Source organism: Macaca nemestrina, chromosome 11 (genome assembly GCF_043159975.1).
Source record: "Macaca nemestrina isolate mMacNem1 chromosome 11, mMacNem.hap1, whole genome shotgun sequence".
Classification (NCBI taxonomy): Eukaryota; Metazoa; Chordata; class Mammalia; order Primates; family Cercopithecidae; genus Macaca; species Macaca nemestrina.
In genome coordinates, this window is record NC_092135.1 from 114,343,817 (window position 1) to 114,371,393 (window position 27,577).

The 27,577-nt window shown below is 41.4% G+C and overlaps 1 protein-coding gene and 1 long non-coding RNA gene across 5 annotated transcripts in view; one reads left to right on the plus strand and one right to left on the minus strand.

Moving 5' to 3' along the window:
- Positions 1–27,577, minus strand: part of MARCHF4 (membrane associated ring-CH-type finger 4) — a 112,624-nt gene that overhangs the window by 53,918 nt on the left and 31,129 nt on the right. The gene's annotated exons all lie outside the window — the stretch shown is intronic.
- LOC139357212 (uncharacterized) lies at positions 13,108–27,563 on the plus strand. 4 transcript variants are annotated; one of them, XR_011610022.1, is made up of 4 exons: positions 13,108–13,239; positions 25,215–25,334; positions 25,522–25,568; positions 27,462–27,563. It is a non-coding gene; the product is annotated as an uncharacterized lncRNA (long non-coding RNA). The 4 variants fall into 4 exon arrangements; XR_011610021.1 differs by lacking the exon at positions 25,522–25,568; XR_011610023.1 differs by lacking the exons at positions 25,522–25,568; positions 27,462–27,563 and adding an exon at positions 26,945–27,073.

The following is a 27,577-nucleotide window of genomic DNA, read 5'->3' on the forward strand; positions in this document are numbered from 1 at the left end:
TCCAGGCTGGAGTGCAGTGGCGCCATCTCAGCTCACTGCAACCTCCGCCTCCCAAGTTCAAGTGATTCTCCTGCCTCAGCCTCCCGAGTAGCTGGAATTACAGGCGTGCATCACCACACCTGCCTACTTTTTGTATTTTAGTAGAGATGGGGCTTCACCATGTCAGGCAGGCTGGTCTCAAACTCCTGGCCTCAAGTGACCCACCTGCTTTGGCCTCCCAAAGTACTGGAATTACAGGCGTGAGTCACTGGCCTCGGCTGTAAATCATGTCTTTATTGTTAAACACTTAGGTTTTCTGACATTTTTGCTTTAATAAACAACTGCAGTTTAAACATTTTTAGTAAAGATTTATAGAAATAAGATTAGAAATTGTAGGGTAAGAACTTTTTTTTCTTATTTTAAATTACCAGACCATGGGCTTGCACAAGAATAAGGACTTTTGTAAGGTTCTTGCATCTTCTTAGCAAATTCCATCCCAGAAATGACTTAGCCATTTATCCTCCCATCCATAGTGTATGAAGCACTTGTCTGATCACTTTCTGCTCAGGATTAGGCATTATAATTTTTATATTGTAATCAATGTATTAGGAGCAAATGGTATCTAATTGCTGTTTTAAGTTGTATCCATTGGTTATTTATAAGGTTGATTTGTTTTTAGATTTGATGAAATAATTTTTTATTAAATTTTATTTTAACTTAGATTCAAGAGTACATATGCATGTTTGTTACATGGGTATATTGTGTACTGGTGGGGATTGAGTTTCCGGCATATGTGTTTCCCAAATAGTGAACATTGTGTCCATTAGATAATTTTTCAACCCTTACCCACCTTCTGGAGTCACCAGTGCTTATTATTTCCACCTTTATGTCCATATGTGCCCATTGTTTAGCTCCCATTTATAATTGAGAACATGTTGTTTTCTGTGTCTGGGTTCCTTTACTTGGGATAATGGCTTCCAGCTTCATCCATGTTGCTACAAAGAACATGATTTCATTCTTTTTATGGCTGTGTAGTATTCCAAGGTGTATGTATACCACATTTTCTTTATGCAGTCAGCTGCTGATGGTAACTTAGGTTGGTTCTATGACTCTGACATTATGAATAGCGCTGTGATGAACAAACAAGTACAAGTGCCTTTTTTAAAACACAATGATTTATTTTCCTTTGGGTAGATACACAGTGTGGAGGTTGAACTAACTTATATTCTCACCAACAGTGTATAAGCATTCCCTTTTCTCCATATCCACGCCATCGGTTGTTTTCTGATTTTTTAATAATAGCCATTCTGACTAGTATTATATGATATCTCATTGTGGTTTTAATTTGCATTCCTCTGATGGTTCATGATGTTGAGCATTTTTTCATGTGTTTGTTAGCTGCTTGGATGTCTTCTTTTGAGAAATCATTATTCATGTCCTTTGCACAGTTTTTAATGGAGTTGTTTCTTGTTGAGTTGTTTGAATTCCTTGTAGGTTCTGAATATTAGTCATTTGTCAGAGGCATAATTTGAAAAGATTTTCTCCCATTCTATAGGTTGCCTGTTTACTCTATTGATTATTTTCTTTTGCTGTGCAGAGCTTTTTTGATTTAACTAAGTCCCATTTGTATATTTTTGGTTTTGTTGCATTTGCTTTTGGGATCTTCATTGTAAATTCTCTGCCTAGACCAATGTCCAGGGAGTTTTTTCTTGGCTTTCTTCTAGGATTTTTATAGTTTCAGGTCTTACATTTAGTCTTTAATCCACCTTGAGTTAATTTTTGTGTGTGGTGAGAGAGAGGGGTCCTGTTTCATTCTTCTGCACCCGGTTAGCCAGTTATCCCAGCACCATTTACTGAATAGGGTGTCCTTTCCCCATTGTTTATTTGTGTCAGCTTTGTGAAAGATCAATTTGTTGTAGGTATGTGGCTTTTCTTCTGGGTTCTCTATTCTGTTCCATTGATCTATGTTGATAAAACAATTTTTAAATTGAGTAAATTTGGTTCCTCTATGTGACTTCCATTGATTTTAGAGGCAAATGGCATCTAATTTCTCTTTTAAGTTGCATTCCTTTGATTATTAGTAAAGTTGAACATTTTTAGTTCATTAAAACAGATTTTAAATGGAGAAAAATTGGTCTTTTACTATTTTATTCCTAGTGTGTTACTTTCATAAATTAGAAAAAAATACTGATATTAAATTCTAAAGACTAAAAGTTATGGCTTCCCTAGACCTGATTGTAAAGCTCCCATACCTACTTCACAGGTCAGTTTTGAAGGAGCAAATGGCATGTAACATGAGGTGGCACTTGAAACTTTACAATCACATGTAAGCAAGTGTCCCTATCTTCCTCTTTCTGTCTCTGACAGCTCTCCATCTCTTTCATCCTTGTTCACAACTATTAGACATGATCCCTAGATAAGGAAAGGGTGTAGAGAGATCTACTTTCTCAGGATTGTGAAGGGAGCATAGATTTTTCAGGGCTTTCAAAAGCTGACGTGAATATTGTATGAAACACATCAAAGATATCTGATTCTCCTGCCATTTAAATGATTTGAGCCAGCCAGTAAATACCATTAATTAAGGATCCACTCTAGGCTAAGCCCTGAAATAAGCATTATGGGAAGCACTTAGGGCTAAGGCAATAATGGAGAAAGGGAAGTCGCTGCAGAGAGAAGAGACGGTGGGGCTGGAGAACTGCAATAACAAGAGCCATTGATCCTATTTCCCTCTTGCATCCTAGGTCTCATTTCTTGGTGCCGGTGAAAGGGGATTATAAGACAGCTAGTCTGCATTGTAGTTGTGTGTTATAATCACAAGACACTGTTTGGAAAACTTAAATTAGATCTCTAGTTTACCCCTATATCAGAATAAATTCTAGATGGATTTAGCATGCAATGACTTTTAACAAATGTCTCTTGTACGTCTACTGTGTACCAGTTGCTAGGTTAGGTTCTTAAAATGCAAAACAGATATGGTTTCTGCCCTCCACAGAGTTTACAATCTAGTTAGGGGTGCACATATTAAATAAGTAGACAAATGATGTAACTACAATTCTTTTTTTTTTTTTTTTTTGGAGACAGTCTCACTCCATCGCCCAAGCTGGAGTGCAGTGGCGCAATCTCAGCTCACTGCAACTTCTGCCTCCAGGGTTCAAGCAATTCTCCCACCTCAGTCTCCTGAGTAGCTGGGATTACAGGCACACACCATCATGCCCAGCTAATTTTTGTATTTTTGGTAGAGATGGGTTTTCACCATGTTAGCCAGGCTGGTCCTGAACTCCTGGCCTCAAGTGATCCAATCTCCTCAGCCTGCCAAAGTGCTGGGGTTACAGGCAAGAGCCACCATGCTTGGCCTGTAACTACAAGTATTGATAAAAGTTAAAAAGGAAAATAATAGGATGCTAAGAGAAAGAAGACCAGGGTTAGGGAAACCTCCTTTAGGTTGTATAACCAGGAAAGACTTCTCTAAGCAGATGGTATTTAATTTGAGATTTGAGGAATGAAAAGGGGCCACTTGGTTGAAGAGTAAAGGAAGATCATTCCAGGCAGAGAGGGCAAGTGGTAAGAAGACCATGAGAGGGACAGAGCTAGAAAGAAAACACAGATAAATATTTTTACAGCCATGGAACAGAGAAGCCCTTTCTAAATGTGATTCCAAAATAAGCTGGAGCCACAGTAGTCAGATCACATCAGAATTTTTTAATTCTTTCATGGCAGAGACCACATAAAGTTAAAGACAAATGGTAAACTGGTAAAAATCGTTATAACTTGAATGTCAATATAGTATTGTCCTTACTAGATTGAAAGTACTTAAAACTAAATGTCAGAAAAGTTAATACTCCCAAAGAGGGGAAAAAAGGTCAAGCAAATTCACAAAACAAGAAACACGAATAATCAATAAACATTGGAAATCTTAACTCTAGTAAATAGAGACATAAACCTTAAAACGATAATGACATCCTATTTTTTACTCGTGAGAGTGGCAGAGATTTAAAATAATGGTAATTCACAGAATCAAGGAGAGCAAGTATTCTACTCTTGCTTCTACATGGAGAAGCAAGTATTCTACTCTCTGCTAGTCTGTGGGAATGTGCATTGGTATAATCTTTCTAGAAAACAGAGAGTAAAGGCCTTAAAAATACACATATTCTTCAACTCAGCAAGTCTGCTGCTAGGAATTTGTTGTGAGGAAGCACTCTCAGTTCTGCAGAAAAATTTAACTGTCGGGATATTCATTACACTATATTCTATTATGATTTAAAATCAGAGACAACCTCAGGAGACTATATTCATACAATGGAATACAGTGAAATTGTTAAGAAGAATTTTGTTAAATTTATATTTTACTGACATGAAAATGTCTTCAAGATGTTGAATAGAAAAGTGCAGCTTACAAAACAGCACCTTCAATAGGACTGTATTTTGTTTTAAAATACTGTATATATACATAGAAATGTCCTTAAAATGTTAACAATGGATTTCTTTAAGCGATGAGATTACATGTGACTTTTATGACCTTTTTAGAATGAGTGTGCATTACTGTTTATACTAAGAAAAAATTAAGCTGTTTTCTTATTGAGATGGGTAAAAAGTGAGTCATCCCAGTCGCCTTAGGCCAGAAGGAACTGGAAGAGGATCCTGTCTGTTTCACTTCCTGGGAGCGGGTCTGTTTGATCCGCATCACTGGAGCCCTCCAGAGCAGGGCTAATCCCTAAGGGAGGCGACATCCTCCACCAGGGCCTTTCTATCCCTGGTTTAGACACAGTCACCATCCACATAAGCCCTCTGCTCAATGTTTTTTCTTTTCCAGGGAAACAAAGCCCTTTGCTGCTCTGATTCATCGCCCAGTTGGAGGCCAAGTCACCACAGCTCAGACGCAGGTGTCTGGGGGTGACACAGCGCGACACTGAACCTCCGGAATAAGGGCAGTCCTTCCGCCTTCAAGGCTGTGAAATGTCAGGCGTGATTAGAAAGGTCACTTGTCCTGACAGCTCTCCGTGCTTCCCGGAGAGCAGCCTTCCTGCTGAGAACATTCTTAATTGTGCTTCCTGCCGTGGGGTCCCTGCCTGCTCACGCCCCTTTCTAAAACAGAGGCCCTATCTTCCTCCTAGTCCCTCCTGAACATGCAGGAAAATTGCCGAAGACTGCAAAATCTTGCAAAAACAGGGCAGCTCTCTGATTCCAGGAAAGAGATGAAAGGCAAATTTCTAGAAAGGGGTATTGCATAGTGGAAGAAGGAAACTTCATTCTTGAATAAATGAAATAGGCCCACAGTCCTGGGAAATGGGAGGTGGGAGAGGGGTGCAGGGACAGGGTTAGAAGCACAGAGACACAAAAAATAGACACACTCCCAAATCCCAAAATTATAACAGTAGAGCCAGGAACTAAGAGTAGCGTCAAGGTACTAAGTAAAAACTGAACACTGAGATAGAAGTTCCTAAGTTGCTATGTACTTCTTGCCCCACCCCCAGAACTTCTGATTCTGCAGGTCCAAGGTGTTGTCCAGAAATCTGCATTTTGCAAAAGGCACCCCAGGTCATTCAGAAGCAGGTGATCTGTGCTCTTCACTTTGAGAATCCTGGCGTAAGGGATGAGGAGAGACTAGTCGCTGGGCACGTCAGAGGACTCCAAGGGAGAATTCCTTACATTTTGCTCAACAGGACTGGCTAGGGACATCTGAGGAATCTAAGTGTGACCAGCATGGGATGAGGTGGGAGAGGGGACTGCCTGCAAGTGAGGAAAAAGATGAGCACTCTCCAACCTTCTAACCTCTTCAGCCCAAGCTCGTCTGGAAGGGGCTTCTGAACCTGTCAAGTCCAAGCCTGATATGAGTGTCCCCCACCCCCCAAAGCCATACTCTTTCATTGGCGTCTTTATAGAGGACCTGCTCTCCAGTGATACATTGCTGGACAATTATCTTATGGCAGAGCCATTGGTTGGTAGTGCTATTTTCTTATCTCATAGAAGTGTCTGGGGTAATGGGAATATTTTTGCGTGTATTTCGCTTTTATCATATCTTGTCAGGGAAATGCAGCAGGAAGGTTGGGCTCTAAAACATGAAATCCAACTAAACTCCCTCTGCTCCCATGAGGAGCCAATTTGGGTGCCCATGTGCAATATCAGCTTCCTAATCCTTTTTCGTTTTTTTAGAAACAGGGTCTCGCTCTGTTGCCCAGGCTGGATGCAGTGGTGTAATCTTGGCTCACTGCAACCTTCCATCTCCTGGGTTCAAACGATCCTCATGTCTCAGCTTCCCAAGTAGCTGAGATTACAAGTACAAGCCACCATGCCTGGCTAATTTTTGTATTTTTAGTAGAGATGGGGATTCGCCATGTTGGTCAGGCTGGTCTTGAACTCCTGACCTCAAGTGATCCACCCACCTCAGCCTCCCAAAGTGCTGGGATTATAGGCATCAGCCACCATGACCGGCCCCTAATCCTTTTAAAGCAAGCTTTTTTTACACCTCTCTATAAGCAGGTAAAGTAGAGAAAGCATATGACAGTGTCGTGTGGTGATGGCGTGAAGGATATGAATGGAAGAGTAAACAGTGGACACATTGACTATCCAGAGAATTCTGCAATTCCAGGACAGTTTGTGCTGATGGCGGACAATAGAAAGATCTCAGCCATTGTGCCAGCTGTCTGACACTGAGAAGGTAAAGGGAGTAGGTGTTAAGATTACTAGGAAAACAAGAGTTCTTCCAAGCAAATGCAACAAGCTCTCCCAAGGCTGATCTTAGATACAAGCTGTGGAAATGAAAGCATATTGCTCATTGCAGAATCTTTCCTTCTTACAGCAGGAAGCTCGATTCAAGTCATCAGCAGAAAACAGAGTGGCCTTCATGTCTTTACTCTCAAGGTTCTGCAGATTGGTGCCTCGATCTAAGTTTTCCTTACCTTGGCACAGGTCATCCTTAAATGAATGTTACAGCAAGGGAAGCAGGCAGTTCCTCACCACCTCTGTTGAGCAAAACGTAAGGGAAAGGGAGCTGAAGCAGAAAGCATCCTTGAGTGGGCAGATGAGTGCCCCTCCCGGGCCAGCCAACTGCCGTAGGGGATAGGGATGTAGCAGTGAACAGATCAGACAAAGCCCTTGCTCTCAGGGGTCTCATTCCAGCAGAACAAGACAGACTTTAATAAACAAGTACTTTCCAAATATGTATGGGAGGGGGTCATATGTGCTATGAAGATAATTAAATCTCGATAAAGGGATGGAGAGCAGTAGAAAGTACCAGAAGGGTTCAGGGAAAGCCTTAGGTGATGAAATTTGAGCAGAGACTGGAAGGAAGTGAGGGAGTGAACTGTGTGAATATCAGAGGGAAGACGAGACAGAGGAAGGCAAGTTCACAGGCCCTGAGGTAGGAGCAGGCTGATGTGAGAAAAGGGGCTGCCATGAATGAGGAGAATGGCAGGAAATGAAATCAGAGAGGTGCCAGGGGCTCCACTGCCCAGGGCCTTGCTCTCATGGTGGGACTTTGGGTTAACATACAGAAAGCTCTTACAGCTGAAGAGATATTCCCTACCCTCAAACTTTAATGATGTGACTAAGGAAAAAATCATCAAAGCTACTTCTTTAGGGATTTTAAAGACAAAGATTTCAGAAAAGGGACACACAAAAATGAAAGCAGTCTATGTAGGGGAGGTAGGATTATGGATTTTCTTTTCTTTTTTTCCAAAAAAAAAAAAAAAAGAATTTTTGATTGCTGCGATACTTCTGGAATATGAAATATGTTTACCTGAACACAAATGTACCCGCCAGGTGCAGTGGCTCACATCTGTAATCCCAGCACTTTGGGGGGGCTGAGGCAGGTGGATTACTCGAAGTCAGGAGTTCAAAACCAGCCTGGCCAAAACGATGAAACGCTATTTCTACTAAAAATACAAAAGTTAGCCCAGCATGGTGGCAGGTGCCTGTAATCCCAGCTATTCGGGAGGATGAGGCAGGAGAATTGCTTAAACCCAAGAAGCAGAGGTTGCAGTGAGCTGAAATCACGCCACTGCACTCCAGCCTGGGCAATAGAGTGAGACTCCATCTAAAAACAAAAAACAAAAACAAAAACAAAAAAACAAAAAACACAAATCTACCACCACAGAGGCAATAGGTAGGGGGTGCTTCTATATCCCCAGTGCTTGGAATTGTACCCAGTGCAATTCCAGTGTATCCAGTGCAAGACACTCATAAATGCTTGTGGAATCAATGAAATGAACCTCTTGAGATGGGTTACATGTTCTGTCTAGAGCAAGAGAAGAAGAAGCTCTCCAGGCCCTACCTGAAGCAGGCCAATATAATTCTAGTTTCTTTACCTCATTCTTAGAGTTTTGCAATTTTCAAATTATTCATGCCCTATAGAGAGTTTGATAACTAAAGAAACACTATGATTTTGAGCAAAGAAGCTATAGAACTTTTACTGGTCTCTTGGGAAACATAATAAGCCTCTTCTTTGACTTCAGGCTGTGGACTTTCTGCTGAAACTGGTAATGGGAGAAACAGGATTGAATAAGGAAGTCTACACTAGATGCGGGGATTTAAGTCCCCAGCCCATCACCCACACTGCCTCCTTCTGCAAGGACTGAGATGCCAACCTTCCCAGGCTCACTACTCTCAGGATAATGGAACTAATACCCCCAACTGCTTGGCCTACGCTCACAAAGAGCACTTGCCATGGTCATCTAGAAAGCCACATTCCTCACCAGAGCCTTCACTTGTTTCCTGGCTGGTCCTTGACATGCTCCTCCAATCTGGATGCTTCTGTGAGTTTAGAAGCTGAATCATTAGTCAATGCTTTGGTTGAGTTTTTCTTCCTCTCCCCAGTGTGATGGGTGGTGTCAAAGGGAAAGTAAAAAATCTGCCACAGAACTAGGATTACTGTAAGACACAAAGATATATTTAGGGAACATAAGGGACTCATTATCAAACAAACCCATAAACTATATCAGCTGTTAAGGTATTCCTCCTTCCATATTTTCTGAGAAGCAAATAAGAAAGGAGGATGCCATGTATTAACTCTTTTTGACCCAGTTCCTATGGGTGCTTTATTCCCTGCCACTCTTATGAGGATCCAGTCTAGTGAATAATAAACACTTCTACTGATTGAGTCCTTACTAAAGGCCAGGTTCTCTAATAAGCATTTTCCATTGCTTAACTCATTCAATCCTTTGGGGAAGATATTATTATCCCCATTTACAGATTGAAGTAACTGAGGTTTCGAGGCATGAAATCATTTACTTAAAATCACACAGCCAGCAAATGGGCAACCCAGGTTTAAAACCAAGGTCTACCCAATTCCAAGGTCCATGTTTTAAGCCACCACCCTATTATGCAGCCTCTCAGAGCAGATAAGCATGTAGAGTCGTAGCCTCTTTTTCTTTAAGTAAGATTTTAGAAAATTTCTCTGAAATTGAGTAAGAGTGAAGAAGAATAATGATGTTGGAATGCCAGAGCTATAATACACAGTTCAAAACTAGAACGTTGGACTGAGACAAGAAGTTCTTTTAGCCCAGAAAATAGGCTTCCTACTGTCTGTAGGAAAGTCTTAACTCTTCACCAAGACTCCGAGACTTCTCACAATCTGGGCTAATTATCTCCCATCCATTCATTCAGTAAAACAAATATTAAATTAGACACCGACTATGTGCCAGGCAATAGGAATGCAATGGTAAATACAAATAGAATGGCCCCCACTCTCATGAAGCTCATCGTTTTGAGGTGTATGGATATATATACAATTAATATATGTATATCCATAATATCCAAGAAAATATGAAATTGCAATGGTGGTAAGTTCAATGCAAGAGAGAAATGTAGTTGCTGTAAGAGGGGATTTGTCTGTCCTTGAAGGAGTGATGCTTGAGCCAAGATATGAATGATGGCTGACTGAGTCGGCAAAGAGGAGAGGGAAAATGCTAATGGAATCATCCACCTTTCTCCCTCTCAGCTTGCCATAGCAGAAACCTGAATCTTGTGAAATGGAGATGGGCAATACAGACCAAGGATCCTTCGGGTCTCCTTCTTCTAAGCAAATGTAGCCCTGGGAACACTGGAAGTTTTGTTCATTGAAAAGAAAGAAGAGACAAGGTGACTGGTGATACAAAATCAGATTAGGGACATGGGTATTTTATCCTCTGATATGTCAGTCTTCTGGACTTCTTGGTGACACTGCTAATCGGGCAGGACTGCCATTGCCCCATATACTGCATTTGTGTGACTCAGAAAAAGATGCCCATTCCTCCAGGAAGAACCAGCCTTGGGCATCTAGCTTGAGGAGGACAGCGTGGGCCCAATTTCTATTGAAGTGACTAGCTCCTCCAACCCAAACCAGCTACTCTTGTCCAGTGAACAACCTGAACATCCACACATGGTGGGCCTGTGAATAGACCTTTGTTTTACAAGTTGCTGTGACTGAAATGGCTGTGAAATGAGGATTAAATTGACCGCAAGCATTGTGCACAATGAAGGATACTTAAGGGTGTGCATGTGTGTGTGTGTATGTGTGTGTGTCCTGGTGAATAAATGTGAATTGCCAAAGATGTCTACAGAAGTCCAAGGTAGGTAACAAGAATGAGAAACAACAAAGGCAGCATCTCCTAAAATGTGTTTACCAGGACCAGCTTACAGGAGATAATGAAAAAGCAAGAGGTGGACCTCAAGTCGTTAGGAAAGAAGAAAACTAAAACCAAACGACTGGCCCACTGATGATAAGTTGCCTGGAATAATCAGAGAATTTGAAGGCTGGCTTGGTTATCCCTGGAATCTGGCTCAATCCTGGTTTACAGCAAATGTTATTAACTAGGGGGTCCACCAGTGACCTTCAGGGGACCTCTGAACCTCCTGAAATTATAGTATTATTTTGCATATATGTGTGCATACACACTTTTGCTGTGGAGGGTCTTAGCAGTCATCAGATTATCAGATTAAGAACTGGTCTCGGCCAGGCATGGTGGCTCATGCCTGTAATCCCAACACTTTGGGAGGCCGAGGCGGGCAGATCATCTGAGGTCAGGAGTTCGAAACCAGCATGGCCAACATGGCGAAATCCCATCTCTACTAAAAATACAAAAATTAGCCAGGTGCAGTGGTGGTTGCCTGTAGTCCCAGCTACTCAGGAGACTGAGGTGGGAGAATCGCTTGAACCCAGGAGGTGGAAGTTGCAGTGAGCCAAGATCGTGCCATCACACTCCTGTCACCTGGGCGACAGAGCGAGACTCTGTCTCAAAAAAAAATAAAATAATAAAATAAATAAATAAACAACAGAACTGGTCTCGAGATACACAGATGACCCGGCTGGGTGGCTCAGAGTGCATTTTGTTGAAAATGGAAACATTATACCATAAGATGTCCTGTCAGAAAACAAAGCTATTTACCATTAAGGCCAAGAAAGTTGTAATTTTTCTTGGAAAGAAGCTACTAATGCCTCAGAAGAACCTTTTTCCTCTTGTATGGAGTTTGATCACCTTGCCCATAAGAATCCAATGGTGATTCTCTGAGTGGCTTGGGTTTTCTGAATGCATGTACCTAATACTGAATAAGCAAAGTGTGTTCCTCATTAGATGTTCAAACTGATACCCTAGTAAGTTATATTTACATTCTCTCAACCTCCTTAAGCTCATAGTAATTAATTTTCTCCTTTTTTGCAATCATCCAAATGAGTGGGTAAGAATCTGGGCCCTGGAGTCCTTCAGTCTGAAACGCAAGATATGGTTCTTCCAGACACCAGTTGGAGAGGTTTGTATATAATTTTATCACCCTGAACTTCAGTTTCAGCACTTGGTAAAATGGAGATAATAATAGTATCTACCCAGGCCGGGCGCGGTGGCTCAAGCCTGTAATCCCAGCACTTTGGGAGGCCGAGACGGGCGGATCACGAGGTCAGGAGATCGAGGCCATCCTGGCTAACACGGTGAAACCCCGTCTCTAATAAAAAATACAAAAAAAAAACTAGCCGGGCGAGGTGGCGGGTGCCTGTAGTCCCAGCTACTCGGGAGGCTGAGGCAGGAGAATGGCGTGAACCCGGGAGGCGGAGCTTGCAGTGAGCCGAGATCTGGCCATTGCACTCCAGCCTGGGTGACACAGCAAGACTCCGTCTCAAAAAAAAAAAAAAAAAAAAAAAAAATAGTATCTACCCTATAGGGTACTGTGAGGATAAAATAATCCAATTAATCCATGTAAGTCACAGTGTTTGGCATATACTAAGTGCCTGGTACAGGTTAGAATGAGACTTTACTTCCTGCCTCCCTTTTTAAATTTTGTTTTCACTTTGTATTTTTTTTTAATTGAGATATAATTTACATACAGTGAAATTCACAGATTTTAACTGGACAGTTCAATACGATTTGACAAATCTATGCCTCTTTTTGATAAAAGCCCTTTCTATTGCCTATATTCTAAAATTTTTCGTTTTCCAAATGCTGAATTATATTACAATATATAATCTATCCATGAAAAATCTTCACACCCTCACCCCCTGCTCCAGCATACAGATTCTATTTTTTTTTCTTTTTTTCCCCTCATCTTTTTTTTTTTTTTTATTTTTGAGACAGAGTCCCGCTTTGTCTACCAGGCTGGAGTGCAGTGGCCTGATCCTGGCTCACTGCAAGCTCCGCCTCCTGGGTTTACGCCATTCTCCTGCCTCAGCCTCCCGAGTAGTTGGGACTACAGAAGTCCGCCACTATGCCCGGCTAATTTTTTTTTTTAAATTTTTTAATTTTTTTGTTTTTTTTTAGTAGAGACGGGGTTTCACCGTGTTAGCCAGGATGGTCTCGATCTCCTGACCTCGTGATCTGCCCGCCTGGGCCTCCCAAAGTGCTGGGATTACAGGCGTGAGCCACCGCGCCCAGCCTTTTCCCCTCATCTTGACATCTGCTTCTATACGTTCTAAAATAGCTCCTCCCCACCCCCAACCAAATTTAAAACCTGGAAAGACCTTGGTACAGTCATTTTGCCCCTTTCCTGCATCCTGGAAAGTCTATAGATAAAAACCAATTGGTTTTATTTTTAGATCTCCAGGGAAAGCTTTTCTGCAACCTCTCTCAGTTACCTGTTTCAGCGCTTAGCAACACAACATTAGAAAGCTCTGTCTCTGTGTGTCCCTGGCTTTTAAATGGGTAATAATGACTATTGTTGATACAATGCTTTAGCAAGAGCCATGAAATGCGATAAGAAAGGAGGCAGAGTGGAGTAAACCTGGCCACATAAATGAGTGCACGTGTGTCCTTGTTGAGAATGGCGGGATTTGACCCAACTGAGATTGCGCCCAGGCAGAGGGTAAGCACTAATCAGCCCTACCTCATTGTTCTACAGATGTGAAACCAGATCTACAAGTTTTTTACAGTCACCAGATCTTCAGATTTTCCTTCTAGGGAAAAAGGCAGGAATTCGTATTTTTATGTGACATATTTTTTTAACATTAGCTTGCAAAAAAAAAAAAAAAGAAGAAGAAGAAGAAGAAGAAAAGAAAGAAAGCTCTCTGTAGGTCAAGAAAACATGTCTGCTGCCTGCCGAGAGTCCATAGATCAGTTTATAATCCCTGCTGTAGTTCATATAGTACTTTTACATCTGCTACCTCATTTAATCTTCAATATACCTGCAAAACAGGAAACGCAAAGGGGTGTACAATCCTGATTTGTTTTTGTTTTTGAGACGGAGTCTCGCTCTGTCACCAGGCTAGAGTGCAATGACGCAATCTCGGCTCGTTGCAACCTCCGCCTCCCAGGTTCAAGCGATTCTCCTGTCTCAGCCTCCCAAGTAGCTGGGATTACAAGTGTGCACTGCCATGCCCGGCTAATTTTTGTTTTAATAGAGATGGGGTTTCACCATGTTGGCCAGGATGGTCTCGATTTTCTGACCTCGTGATCCGCCTGACAATCCTGATTTTAAGAGAAGAAACTGAGGTTCAGAAATATGAAATAAGTTGTTCAAACTGCACATCTGGTGGAACCTAGGACTTATGGTTCTGTTTCACTGTGACTCCTGTTACATCTCAGCTTTACCCTCCAGGGTCCCTTAGAGCCCTGGCTCACTTCTTAGTGTTTGGAGACATCACCCAGAGTTTATCAGTTGTTTGTGGAAAATGCAGGAAAAAATGAGGGGCAACTCAAAGAGTAAATTTGGTATAAATGCAATAGAATTATTGGTTGCACAGAGCAATAACAATGACATCTTATGGGGGATTAAATATTTGTAGAATTAAAAGCTACGATAGGTCAGGAGCAGAGGCGCACACCTGTGATGCCAGCACTTTTTGAGGCTGTGGCAGCTGGATCACCTGAGGTCAGGAGTTTGAGACCAGCCTGGCCAGCAAGGTGAAACCCTGTCTCTACTAAAAATACAAAAATTAGCCGGACATGGTGGTGGGCACCTGTAATCCCAGCTACTCCAGAGACTGAGGCAGAAGAATCACTTGAACCAGTGAGGTGGAGGTTGCAGTGAACTGAGATTTTGCCTGAACAACAAGAACGAAATTCCATCTCAAACAAACAAGAAAACAAAAACAAAGCAAAAAAATAAAATAAAATAAAAAATAAAAGCTATGATAAAAATAAAAACACCCTGAGATAGTTGACAGGTTTAAACTTTATAAGGTCTTTGGATTATTTCAGAAATGGGAAAAATATCACTTATATTGGACCATAGTAAGCAAGGTTGGCCACTATAAGAAGAATAGAAGAATGTATAACTAAGAAGCTAATACAAGGAAAAATACTGGATTAATATAAAAGAAGGCAAGAAAGGAGAGAAAATGACCTAAAACAGGTAGGACAAATAAAAAAATCAGAAAACAAATAGAAAGATAGTAAATACAAACCTAACTATATCAGTAATTACATTAAATGTAAATAGTCTACTTCAATGAAAATACGAATATGGTCATGCTAGATAAGAATAAAAACCCAACTGTATGTCCCTTAAATGTAAGGACACAACAGATAGAAAGAAAAGGGCTGGGTCGAGTGGCTCACACCTGTAATCCTAGCACTTTGGGAGGCCAAGGAGGGAGGATCGCCTGGGGCCAGCAGTTTGAGACCAGCCTGGGTAGCATAGTGACACCCCTGTTTCTACAAAAATAAAACATTAGCTGGTGTGGTGATGCACACCTGTCGTCCTAGCTACTTGGGAGGCTGAGGCAAAAGGATTCCTTGCCTCAAATTCCTGCAGCCCAGGAGTTTGAGGCTGCAGTGAGCTATGATCACTGTACTCTACCCTGGGCAACAGAATGAGAGTCTGCTTCAAAAAAAAAAAAAAAAAAAAAAGCCTAGTAAACACTAATTAAAAGAAAGCTATGTAGCTATACTGATACCAGACAAAGTAGATTTGTAGCATGAAGCACTAACACTACCAGAGAGATTAATGCTGTAATGAATGAATATGGTCATCCATTTTATAATGATAGTGTGATAGTGTGGTCAATTTTTTCATTGATAATGATTTTATAATGACAGTATGGTCAGTCTATCAGGAAAACATAATAATTATTTGCTTATATAACTTTCATATCACTAAAAGTATATAAAACAAAGATGAAGAGAGCTAAAAGGAGAAATAGATAAAACTACAATCACAGAGGGAAACTTTACCACATCTCTCTTGATAACTGACAGAACGATCAGACAAAAAAATTAATGAGGATATGAAAGATCTGAAAAACAAAATTGACACAAACTTGACCTACAGATACATACAAAATACTGTTCATAATGATGACAAAAAGTATTAATACATTCTTTTCAAGTCTACATGAAATGTTTCTAAAATTTGAACATATATTGTGCCAAAAACGAAGTTCTAAGAAAATCCCAAGAACTGAAATCAGTCAGAATTTTCTGAGTATGTTAACTTAAACTAGAAACCAATAACAAAAAAACCCTAAAATATCACCAAATATTAAGTAATAAAATTCTAAATAATCCATAGGTCAAAGAAGAAATCACAGTGGAGAATTTTCTTTTTTTTCTTTTTTTTTTTTTTTTTGAGACGGAGTCTCGCTCTGTGGCCCAGGCTGGAGTGCAGTGGCCAGATCTCAGCTCACTGCAAGCTCCGCCTCCCGGGTTCACGCCATTCTCCTGCCTCAGCCTCCCGAGTAGCTGGGACTACAGGCGCCCGCCACCTCGCCCGGCTAGTTTTTTGTATTTTTTAGTAGAGACGGGGTTTCACCGTGTCAGCCAGGATGGTCTCGATCTCCTGACCTCGTGATCCGCCCGTCTCGGCCTCCCAAAGTGCTGGGATTACAGGCTTGAGCCACCGCACCTGGCCCACAGTGGAGAATTTTCATCCTTAATAATAATATATGACAAATCAAAAATATGTGCTGCAATTAAAGCTTTACTTATAGCTTTATACATTTGTATTAGGAAAGAACAAGGCTGAAATTCAAGAATCTGAGTATTCATTGAATAACGTTTTAAAAGAACAGCAAATTAAACTCAAAGTGAGTAGAAGGAAGGGAATCATAAAAATAAGATAAGAAATTAATGAAATAGAGAACAAAACAAAACAACAACAAAAAGAAAGTAATGAAATAGAAAACAACTGCACCTTAGAGAAAGTCAACAAAGCCAAAGTTTGGTCTTTGAAAAGACTAATAAAAATGAATTGATCTCTAACAAGACTCGTCAAGACAGAAAGAGGAAAAGCACAAATTACCTATATTAGAAATTAAATTCACCGCAAACCTTTCAGACACTAAGAAGTTAATAGACTATTACACATCCTCATGCCAAACATTTTAGACAATTTAGAGAAATGGAAAAATTTCTAGAAAAGCACAATTTTAAAAAAAACAATTAAAAAATTAAAATCTGAATAGCTGTATATCTAGTAAATCAATTAAATGTATAATTAAAAATCTTCACACAAAGAAAATTCTAGGCACAAATGGCTTCACTGATCAATTATCCCAAATATTTAAGAAACAAATAATAACAATATTATGCAAACTCAAAAAATAGAGAATATTACATTCTATGAAGCAAATATAATTTGGATATCAAAATCTGACATACACATGAAAAGGAAAGAAGATTTTGGCCAATATCTTCCAAGACTGTAGCACAAAAGTTATAGACAAAATATCAGCAAATTGAATCCACCAATATATAAAATAGACAATATATCAGGGCTAAGTGGATTTGTTCAAAAACACAAGAATTATCTAACAAATGAAAACCAATCAACATAGTTCATGCCATAAACAGAATAACTGAGAAAAATCACATAGCCATCTAAATACATGAGAAAAAGGTTTAATAATTCAACTCCCATGCATGAAAAAGTTATTAGTGAACTAAGACTAAAAGAGAATTTTTAGATCTTTGAGTATCTACAAAACTCTTAAGGTAAAAATAATACTGAGAAATAGTGAAAATTTTCCCATGAAATCAGAGGTGAACAGATGCTCAGCACACATCACAGTTTCTATTCGTATTATACTAGAAGTCTTAAGCCACTTCAGTAAAACAATAAAAACAAATATGTAACTTGTTATAAGAATTGTAAAGAAAAGAATAAAATTTGCATTATTTGGAGTCAGTATACATAGAAAAAAATAATCGGCCGGGCGTGGTGGCTCAGGCCTGTAATCCCAGCACTTTGGGAGGCCAAGGCAGGCAGATCACGAAGTCAGGAGATCGAGACCATCCTGGCTAACACGGTGAAAACCCTGCCTCTACTAAAAATACAAAAAATTAGCTGGGCGTGGTGGTGGGCGCCTGTAGTCCCAGCTACTTGGGAGGTTGAGGCAGGAGAATGGAGTGAACCCAGGAGGCAGAGCTGGCAGTGAGCTGAGATCGTGCCACTGCACTCCAGCCTGGGCAACAGAGTGAGACTCCATCTCAAAAAAAAAAAAAAAAGAAAAAAGAAAAAATAATATACAAATTGTAATTAAAAGCTGAATTTGGGGCCAGGCACAATGGCTCGTGCCTGTAATCCCATCACTTTGGGAGGCCAAGGCAAGAGGATCGCTTGAGCCCAGGAGTTCAAGATCAGCCTGGGCAAAATGGCAAAACCCTGTCTCTATTAAAAATACAAAAAATTAGCCAGGCGTGGTGGCACACACCTGTAATGCCAGCTACTTAGGATGCTGAGGCACAAGAATCGCTTGAACCCAGGAGGTGGAGGTTGCAGTGCGCAGAGATTGAGCCACTGCCCTCCAGCCTGAGTGACAGAGCAAGACTCTGTTGCAAAAAAAAAAAAAAAAAAAAAGAAAAAGAAAGAAAGAAAAGAAAAAAGAAAAAAACAAAAAACCCAAAACCCCAAAAAACTGAATTTGGCAAGATTTATTGATTTTAAGTCCAATATAAAAATCACTGCTCTGCATATGTGACGGTGCAAGCAAAAAAAAAGTCAATTTATATTATCAGTGCAAACAGAAAGAAAAAAATTTAAATAATTTCATTTACAATAGCATCAAAACTTTAAAATACTTAAAAATAGGTGTTATAAAAGATATGCAAGATCTTTATACTGCAAACTACAAAATTTGCTGAAATTTAATAAAATATAAAGACGGTCATCTCCCCAGATGCATCTATGAATTAACAAAGCTGTCTGAACTACCAGATATTAAGACTAATGATATAGCCATAGTAATTAATTCAGTGTGGTATTGAATTAAATTGAAAGAGACTAGTGGAATAGAGGAGAGTCCAGACATAGATCCACATACACGGATACACGATTACTTGATTTATGACAAGTGTGAAATGGTAGGGTGGTGAGGGAAAGCTAGTCTTCTTAATAAACAGTTGCTGGGTAAATTATATATCCACACCAAAAAAAAAGTGCATCTTGAACCCACCCAATCCCATACACAAAAACCAACTCTAGGTGGATTAAATGTGAAAGGAAAATTCATAGCTCTTCTAGAAGAAAACAAAGAAGAATATTTTCATGATCTTTGGGATAGGCAAAATTTTCTTACATAACACACAAATATCATTAATCATATAAGGGGAAAAATTGGTAAAATTAAGAACATTAGCTCAGCCAAAGATTCAATTTAGAGAGTAAAGGGGCAAGCCCCAGAATAGAAGAAGGTATTTGCAAAATGCATATATGACAAAGAACTGAAATTCAAAACATAGAAAGAACTCTTAGAAACCAAAAAGAGACAGCTAACCCTGCAGAAAAATGAGTATAAGGCTTGAACAGGTACTTCGCAAAAGAAGATGTCCAAAGGGCCAATAAATGTATGAAAAAGTGCTCAGCTTCAGTGCTCATAAAAAATGAATTTAAAACCAAAATGAGATGCCATATGACCCCACTGGATTGACTCATGTTAAAATGATGGACAATACCAGTGTGGCAGAAGCGGTGGAGCCTCTTCGTTGCTAGTGGGAATGTAAATTGCACAACAAATATGGAAACCTACATGGTAGGTGCCACACAAATCGCACATGCATGCCCCACATCCCAGCAGCTGCACCACATGATCATAAAATCAGCTCCCCACTTGCTCCAGGTTTACTCATGTCTCCCTGCACTAAAACAGTCTCTTTTGATCCCATTTTCTCTTAAAATCTTCCAAGTTTCTTCTCACCTTTTCTACCTCAGGAGCATGATGAGAGCTTCCATCCCCCTATAGTTAACATGCCCTGGAAAGACACCTGTCCCTGGGACACATCGCAACACCCTTTGGCACTGACCACAGCCTGGAGCCTCTGCCACATAGAATGTGGGGAAACTGGCCGGGCGCGGTGGCTCAAGCCTGTAATCCCAGCACTTTGGGAGGCCGAGGCGGGCGGATCACAAGGTCAGGAGATCGAGACCACAGTGAAAACCCCGTCTCTACTAAAAATACAAAAAATTAGCCGGGCGCGGTGGCAGGCGCCTGTAGTCCTAGCTACTCAGGAGGCTGAGGCAGGAGAATGGCGTGAACCCAGGAGGCGGAGCTTGCAGTGAGCCGAGATCGCGCCACTGCACTCCAGCCTGGGCAACAGCGTGAGACTCCGTCTCAAAAAAAAAAAAAAAAAAAAAAAGAATGTGGGGAAACTTTTGTGACATGGTGCCAAAGCAATCATTGGGCCTCCTATATCACTCTCCTAAATCCAGGCCTGAAACAACCTGGCTGAAGTAATTTTTTTTTTTTTTCTAACAATAATACCTAATGTTGGCTTGATAGGCAGAATAGAATACGACCCCCCAAAGATGCCCATATCCTAAACCATGGAACTTGTGAATATGTTACACTGCACGACAAAGGGGAACTAAGGTTGCTAATCAGCTTAGTGTAGGAAGATTGTCCTAGATCATCCAGGTGGATCCAATCTAATAACACAGGCCCTTAAAGGTGGAAAAAGGCGGGAGAGTGGATCAGAGAGATGTGATGTGAGGAGGACTGACCGCTGTTGTTGGATTTGAAGATGGAGGAAGAAGGCTTTGAGCCAAGGACTGTGGTGGCCACTAGCCAGCAAGAAAACAGAGACTTCGTCCTTCAATCACAGGGAATTGAGTTCTGCCAGCAACCCGAATGAGCAAAAAATGAATTTTTCCCTAGGGCCTCCAGAAAGTAAGGTGATATCCTAACATCTTTTTTTTTGGGTCTTGCTCTGTTGCCCAGGGTGGAGTGCAGTGGCATAATCACAGCTCCCTGTAGCCTCCAACTCTTGAACTCAAGCGATCCTCCCTCCTTAGCCTCCCACATAGCTAACACTACAGTTGCATGCCACCATACCCAGCTAGTTTTTAAATTTTTTGTAGAGACAAGGTCTTGCTCCCTTGCCCAGGCTGGTCTCATACTCCTGGCCTCAAGCAATCCTCCCACCTCAGCCTCCCAAAGCACTGGGATTTCAGGCATGAGCCACCAGTGTGCTTGGCCTAAAGCTACCTAGTTTGTAGCTATTTATAATAGTACAACAGCAATGGAAAACTGAGATAGTTGTCAAGGAGGCAAGAAAATAGGACTTTCATAAGAAAGCAGGCTGTTGTATCAGAAAAGAACTCACTAAAACATGGATTCTCCAAATAGCCCGTTAGTGGAATAATTCAATAAATGTACCAAATTTACCAATTTACGATAACACTGAAAGTAGCCTGTGGATTCTGGAGTACTGTGAGGAATGATGTAGGAAAGGAACCTTCAGAACTATCCCACTGTTCAAATAGCCGTGTGCTATTTCCAGTAATCATGGATGATTTATAAGTTGTAAATAATAATAATAATATCAACTTGATAGCAATTTTCAGAAATCTATATAGCTCACAATCAAGACAAAACTGGTCAAAATATGAAAAAGAAGGTATCTGACAGATTAGAATCACCTAATCTGGATATAGATTCACTATAAATAAGAAATTAACTAAGAGAGTCAAACACTAATTGGCTCCAAAGAGTAGCCCGGAAGATGGGCTAAGCAAGAAAAGGGCAGAAACCATCAGAAGGATTTAAAATAGAAGCTGATATGCCATTGAGAAATAAAAGAAAATCCCAATTGACTAAAGATTGGAATGATAGAAAATGGCACGCAGGAGTCCAAAACAATCCTGTGAATTCCTCACAGGAGAAATGATAAAAATTTAACAATTTAATGGCTAGAAATGCATTGAGGTTAACACACGATCTGAGGAATTAGCAAATGAATGCTAAAAATGCATGTAATTGAATAAATGTAAGAGACATTCATCAGCATACTAAAGAGATCAGAGGAAACAACCCCATCTAATATGAAATTCTGACATTTTGATGTCTAGCAAGGAATACTTGGGATCTGAGGACTTACTAGCAGTTTGTAGAAGAGTTGACAAAAAAGAGTAAACTGTTCCAGGCGGCCAAAAAGGAGTACAGAAATCTAGGAGAGATTACTTTAATGAGCAGTACAATGAGTGCCTTGAATACAACAGACACTAATGATCAATATACAATAGAAATACATAAAATACAAAAATATTAAGGAAGACCAAGCACAGTGGCTCATGCCTGTAATCCCAGCACTTTGGGAGGCCGAGGCAGGTGGATCGCTTGAGGTCAGGAGTTCAAGACTAGCCTGGCCAACATGTTGAAACCCCATCTCTACTAAAAATACAAAAATTGGCTGGGCATGGTGGCACAAACCTGTAATTCCAGCTACTTAGGAGGCTGAGGCAGGAGAATCGCTTGAACCAGTGAGGCAGAGATTGCAGTGAGCTGAGACTGCACCCCTGCACTCTAGCCTGAGCGACAGAGCGAGACTCTGTCTCAAAAAAAAAAAAAAAAGGTATTAAGGAAAGATAACAAGTCAATTGGTTACTAATCCAAAAAATGCTAGACAATTGCTAAGCTAAGAGGGGGACTAAGAAGTGGCAGTAGCACCCATATCACATATTAAATTTTGTTCACTAATTGCTAGGAATAAACTGAGAAACTGTGGAGAAAGTAGCTGAACACTCATAAAAATTTTAAGTGTGGCAACAGAAAATGACATTAAAAAAGAATTCAAAACAAATCAGTAAAAACCGAAAGATTCCCGTTTAAAATGACAACATTCTGGTGTCTAATGAGGAAATACACTTTTTGAATATTAAAGATACCCACACACAAAGCCCCATCATTTCAACAAACTGAGTAATCTGTAATGCCTGCTGTGAGAATAAAATGAAAACCCATCCACTCAGACTTGTTGGTGATCTCCAAAAACCACATGAAAACCTTCCTGCAAAGTAGAAATTGCTTTACAACTATGTTAATCAGTACATTTGTTAAATTGTTCATTCTGTTCATTGGTAGTTTGAAGAAGTGGCTTTGGCTTGTTCTGTCTGTTCTGTCTGTCTGTCTTTGGCTTGTTCTGTCTGTCTGTCACTCGATCTTCCTAACTGGCTATTTTGTGAACTGGTTATTTGATGAATTGATTTTCGGCAAAATGGCTTTAGATTGATTCGGTGTTGGTAAATTCACCCAAAACCACTTCCTCCATGGCAAATGGGAAAGGCAAATAGATTTAAAAAAAAAAAAAAAAAAAAAAAAGCTTTCTGGAAAGCAATTTGGCAACCCTTGTTAGAAACTGTAAAAATGCGAATGGGATTCATTGACCAACAATTCTGTTTCAAATAAATTATTTTTAAAACAGAGGCCAGGCATGGTGGCTCACACCTGTAATCCCAGCACTTTGGGAGGCTGAGGCAGGCAGATCACTTGAGGTCAAGAGTTCGAGACCAGCCTGGCCAACAAGGTGAAACCCCATCTCTAATAAAAATACAAAAATTAGCCAGGTACGGTCATGCATGCCTGTAATCCCAGCTATCAGGAGGCTGAGACAGAAGAATCACTGGAATCTGGGAGATGGAGGTTGCAGTGAGCCAAGATCATGCCACTGCACTCCAGCCTAGGTGACAGAGTAAGACTCCATCTCAAAAAAGAAAAAAAGAAAGGTTAAAAAAGAATGAATGACAATGTGCAAAAAGATCAGGCTATATGGATTTTGTACTAGAATTATCTAATACAGTAAAATATTAAAGACAAGTAAAAATTTCAATAACAGGTGTTGGTTAAATGGATCAGCGGGCTGTTATGAAGCTTTAAAATTTGTGCTGTGAAGGCATATTTGATGTCTTGAAAAGTTGTTCAAGCATTGTTGTTAAGTTTTTAAAAAGCTGTGAAACAGACTGATACTACTTTAGCAAACACACACAAAAAAAGCCATATGCATGTGACTGAATGGATAAACTCCAAAATATTTAGTTATTTTGGGGTTGGCATTATGGATAATTTTTATTTTCTTCTTTTTGTGTACCTGAATTTCCTAAAATTTCGACATTGAAAATGTATTATTCTTTATAAAAAGAAAAAAGAGTTTTTAATCACTCATTAGCTTAGAAGCCAGGAGACCCTTCCAATGTATATGGACTTAAATAAGGCCTCTCTCCAAGTCTTCATATTTCTCATTTTCCTTGAACTTCACATCTCTTTCCTGGTCTTTCCCTTCCCTTCTTTAAATTTGGTTAGTCGGGGAGAGGGGAGGGATAGCATTAGGAGACATACCTAATGTAAATGACGAGTTAATGGGTGCAGCACACCAACATGGCACATGTATACATATGTAACAAACCTGCACGTTTTGCACATGTACCCTAGAACTTAAAGTACGATACAAAAAAAAAATTGCTTAGTGACTCACTACTTCTAGAAACTCATACCCCATGAACTACAGCATTGCTTGGAGACTGTTTTGAACAGTTACACGTTGTATGCTGACATACAGGGTTTGCATCCTCTAACTATTGAGTGGCAGGCACTTAAGGAGCAAAGGACACCAAAAGGAAGAAGACACTTCTAGAAGTTCGGACTCTAGTGAAAGAGACAGATATTTGATCAGAAATGGCACTGCAATGTGGAAAAACACACTCATAAAAGTATGAGCAAAGTGGTCTAAGATCACAGAGGTCAGCAGTGACTTCTTGAAGAGTTAAGACTGGAGTTGGATCCTGGAGGAGGGAACATGATGAGCCCACAGTTATTGGCTATGACCAGGCCCTGTGGCATAGACTTTACATGCCTTATGTCATATAATTCTCCCAGCAATCATACCAAACATCCTCTCCCCTTCCCAGCTTTTTCTCAAGCAGTTTAGAACACTGAAGTGCAAGAGGGTAAATAACTTGCGCAGGTGCTGTGTAGTCACTCTTTGCCTTGCCCTCTTCTGCTGTCTCTCCCAGAGCACTGGCCTTGCAATCTACACGATCTAGACACCATTGCCAACTGGTTCAGCCAAGTGGGAGGCTGGAGGATGGGAGTTAGGGAGAAACCACAGAAGTTTCTGCTGGTTTCCTCCCAGCTCCAGGTAGCAACTGCAGGTAGCAGCTTCAACAGTGGCTGTTTGCCTCCTTGGTTCCAGCCCCCACAAACCTTGACAGCCCTTCCTCAATGGTCCCAGTTCCCATCAATCCTGGATTCCCAGGTTCTAGTAACCTACCTCCTCCTTTTGTCCCTCCAGTTTAGGCACTGCCTTCCTACATTCCATCTCTGCTCCGCCTCAGCCTCTCCTGCGTGGACTTACAGCTCCACTGCCACCTCCATAACTCTTCCTGATGTTAAAATCCCCGCGTGAACAATCTAGGGTGGCCTGTGTTCCTGAACAGATCCTGACCCATATAGTCACACAGCTAATCAGTGGCTGAACTAGGATATTCATGGCTCTTGGATTCCAAAGTCTTCAAAGATGGTAGCCCATAGTCATCAAATAGTTACTAAGTGTCAAGCTCTTCAAACAGATCATCTTATTTAATCCTCACCACAACCCTACCAAGTGAGTGCTCTTATTATCTCCCATTTACAGGAGAAAAAGCTGAAGCCAAGAAACTTTCCCAAAAGGCACAGCAAGCAAGTTGGAGAAGGAAGAGTGAGACCCAGGAAGTTTGAATCCAGGACCTGCGTCCCTACCTCTTGGCTATCCCAGGTTGGACAGGAAGGAGCAGGGAGATGGGAGAGATTCCTAAGATAGATGAGAGTTAGAAAAAAGACAAGGGGAGCTTTGGACCAGTCTTTGACCTCAGGATTGCAGTTCCTGATCGGTAGTTTGACAGGATAGACCTAGTCACCAATCCCCCCTTTCCTGGTGCCCAACAGCAGTCTCATCATTCTAGGCATCTACGGGAGAAGAGAGTAAAGAAAATATGCCAAGAAATCCAAGGTGCAGTGTTCAATGGCCCTGCCCTTCTCAGCACCTCCCTCTGCTCTTCATCTCCACCCTCCTACTTCCCATGGTTCTCTCTCCTCCATTGGGAAAAAAGCCCACAATCCCCTTGGGAAATCCACCCATCCTTCAGGCTCACGCTGCCTCGGCATTTGCACATCGCAGGGAGTGCAGGTTGCTCTGACTCTAATTAGCAGGTGCTGAGCAGTTTCCACATTTTTGAGTAAATATGTCAAAACACAAAATCCATTCATTCTTTCCTCTCCTCTACCCTTCCCCTCCTCTTGTAAAACACACTTTTCTCTCTTGGCTGCTCTGGAGAAGTGTTTTTCTTCAGCAAGAGTGAAAGTGGCATTAACACAGGGTGTCTGGCAGTTTTACAATCCTTTTCAAATCCTCATCTGCCCTCCTGGTCATTCGTCCATCTGTTCATTCGTTCATTCATGTGCCTTCTATGGGGCAGGCACTGACTTAGGGCTTTGGGTTTTACTGGGGCCTCTCAAGTATAAGGCTGGCATCAGCAAGGATCCCATAAAGACCCTCCAGGAGATCCCATTATCACCCAGGACCCAGCCAGGGCAATCAGGTACCGTGGAGCCTCAGGGGACTTATGCACTTAATTTCCACCATCTCTCTGGGCCTCCTGCTGGAGTGACTGGAAAACAACTCTTTAAATCAAGTAGCAGCTGGCTCCCTCCCTGCTGGGCTCTCCTCCCCAGCACCCACTCCCTTTCCCTCAAGTCCGCTGGGTTGGAGAAGCTCAATTTGCAGCCGTTATCTGCCTCTGTCTTTCCCAAACCTCCCCTGCAGCCTTTCTTCCCAATTCCTCTCCCCAAACAAAAGAAACAGGAAGTCGAGAGGGTGGGGCTGCTGTTCAGACCCATCCAGTCCCTGGAGCTTTTCCACAAAGCCTGCTGCCAGATTCCTTTTACAACCTGGGCGCTTGGAAGCATGCTTAGCTTTCCTGGCCAGAATGAGGGACCTCAGAGTGGGCTGGGAGGGAGTGGGGGTGGAATTCCCGTCTGAGTGTTGTTTGTTGTTTAATTTAGGGTGACACAAGAATATAAATCCCATGATTTTGAAGGGCTGGTGGTTCGGTTTCACCAGAAACTCACACAGGTCTCCCTGGCTCTCTTCTTGCAGCCTTCTGAGGCTACCTTTAGAGAAGGGAGAGGAAGAGGCCTGGGGGGCTCCAGGTTTGAGTCAACACACCCCATCCAAATCCAGACAAGCCAGCAATTTCGCCTAATTCCACCAACACCTGCTCTTCCTTTGGCTTTGTCAGTAGCCCCCGAAGGCTGCCACCTGCAACAGTCTTAGCCTATGGTTGGTCCAGCCTTCCAGGGCTGACTGAACATCTCCCATGCCCCTAGGACCTCATGGACAAAAAGGGAAAGGAAGTGGTCCCTACCCTTGAGGAGGAGCTCCTGGCTGTAGGAGACAGAGCTGTCTATGAGCCAAGTATTTCAACAGAGAAAATACAGTGTTGGAGTAGGGACGAGGGAAGTATACTATATAAAACAGTATGTGGGGCCACAGAATAGGGGCTGGCAGGGCCTTGGATGCTGCACTATCCCATTCTACTCAGTGATATGAAAACTGAGGCCCAGAGGAGTGAGGCGCCTTGTCCAAGGTCACAGAGCCGGTCAGGGGCAGCACAAGACTCACACTGAAGCCTCCTGGCTTGGAAAGTTAAATGTCCAGGTTGTGAACTATGCCCAGTTGGTCAGTCAGTTCCTCTTCCTCCCCCTCCCCTCACTCTCCTCAGATCCTCCAGCGTTTACCCTCCCTGAGTGGCCGGGCCCCAGGAAAGCAGTTGCTGGAACTATTCGGAGGAGGCAGTGTGCAATGCCAGCAGAATCATTTCCATTAATTTATACTATTTTGCAGCTCCTCCAATCTGCCTGCTCCCTGCTGGTCCTTCCATGTCCTGACTGAGATGGCTGTTCTGTTTGTTTCCATTGTCTGAGAAATAAAATGGTTTTGATTACACCCACGGTCTCTCG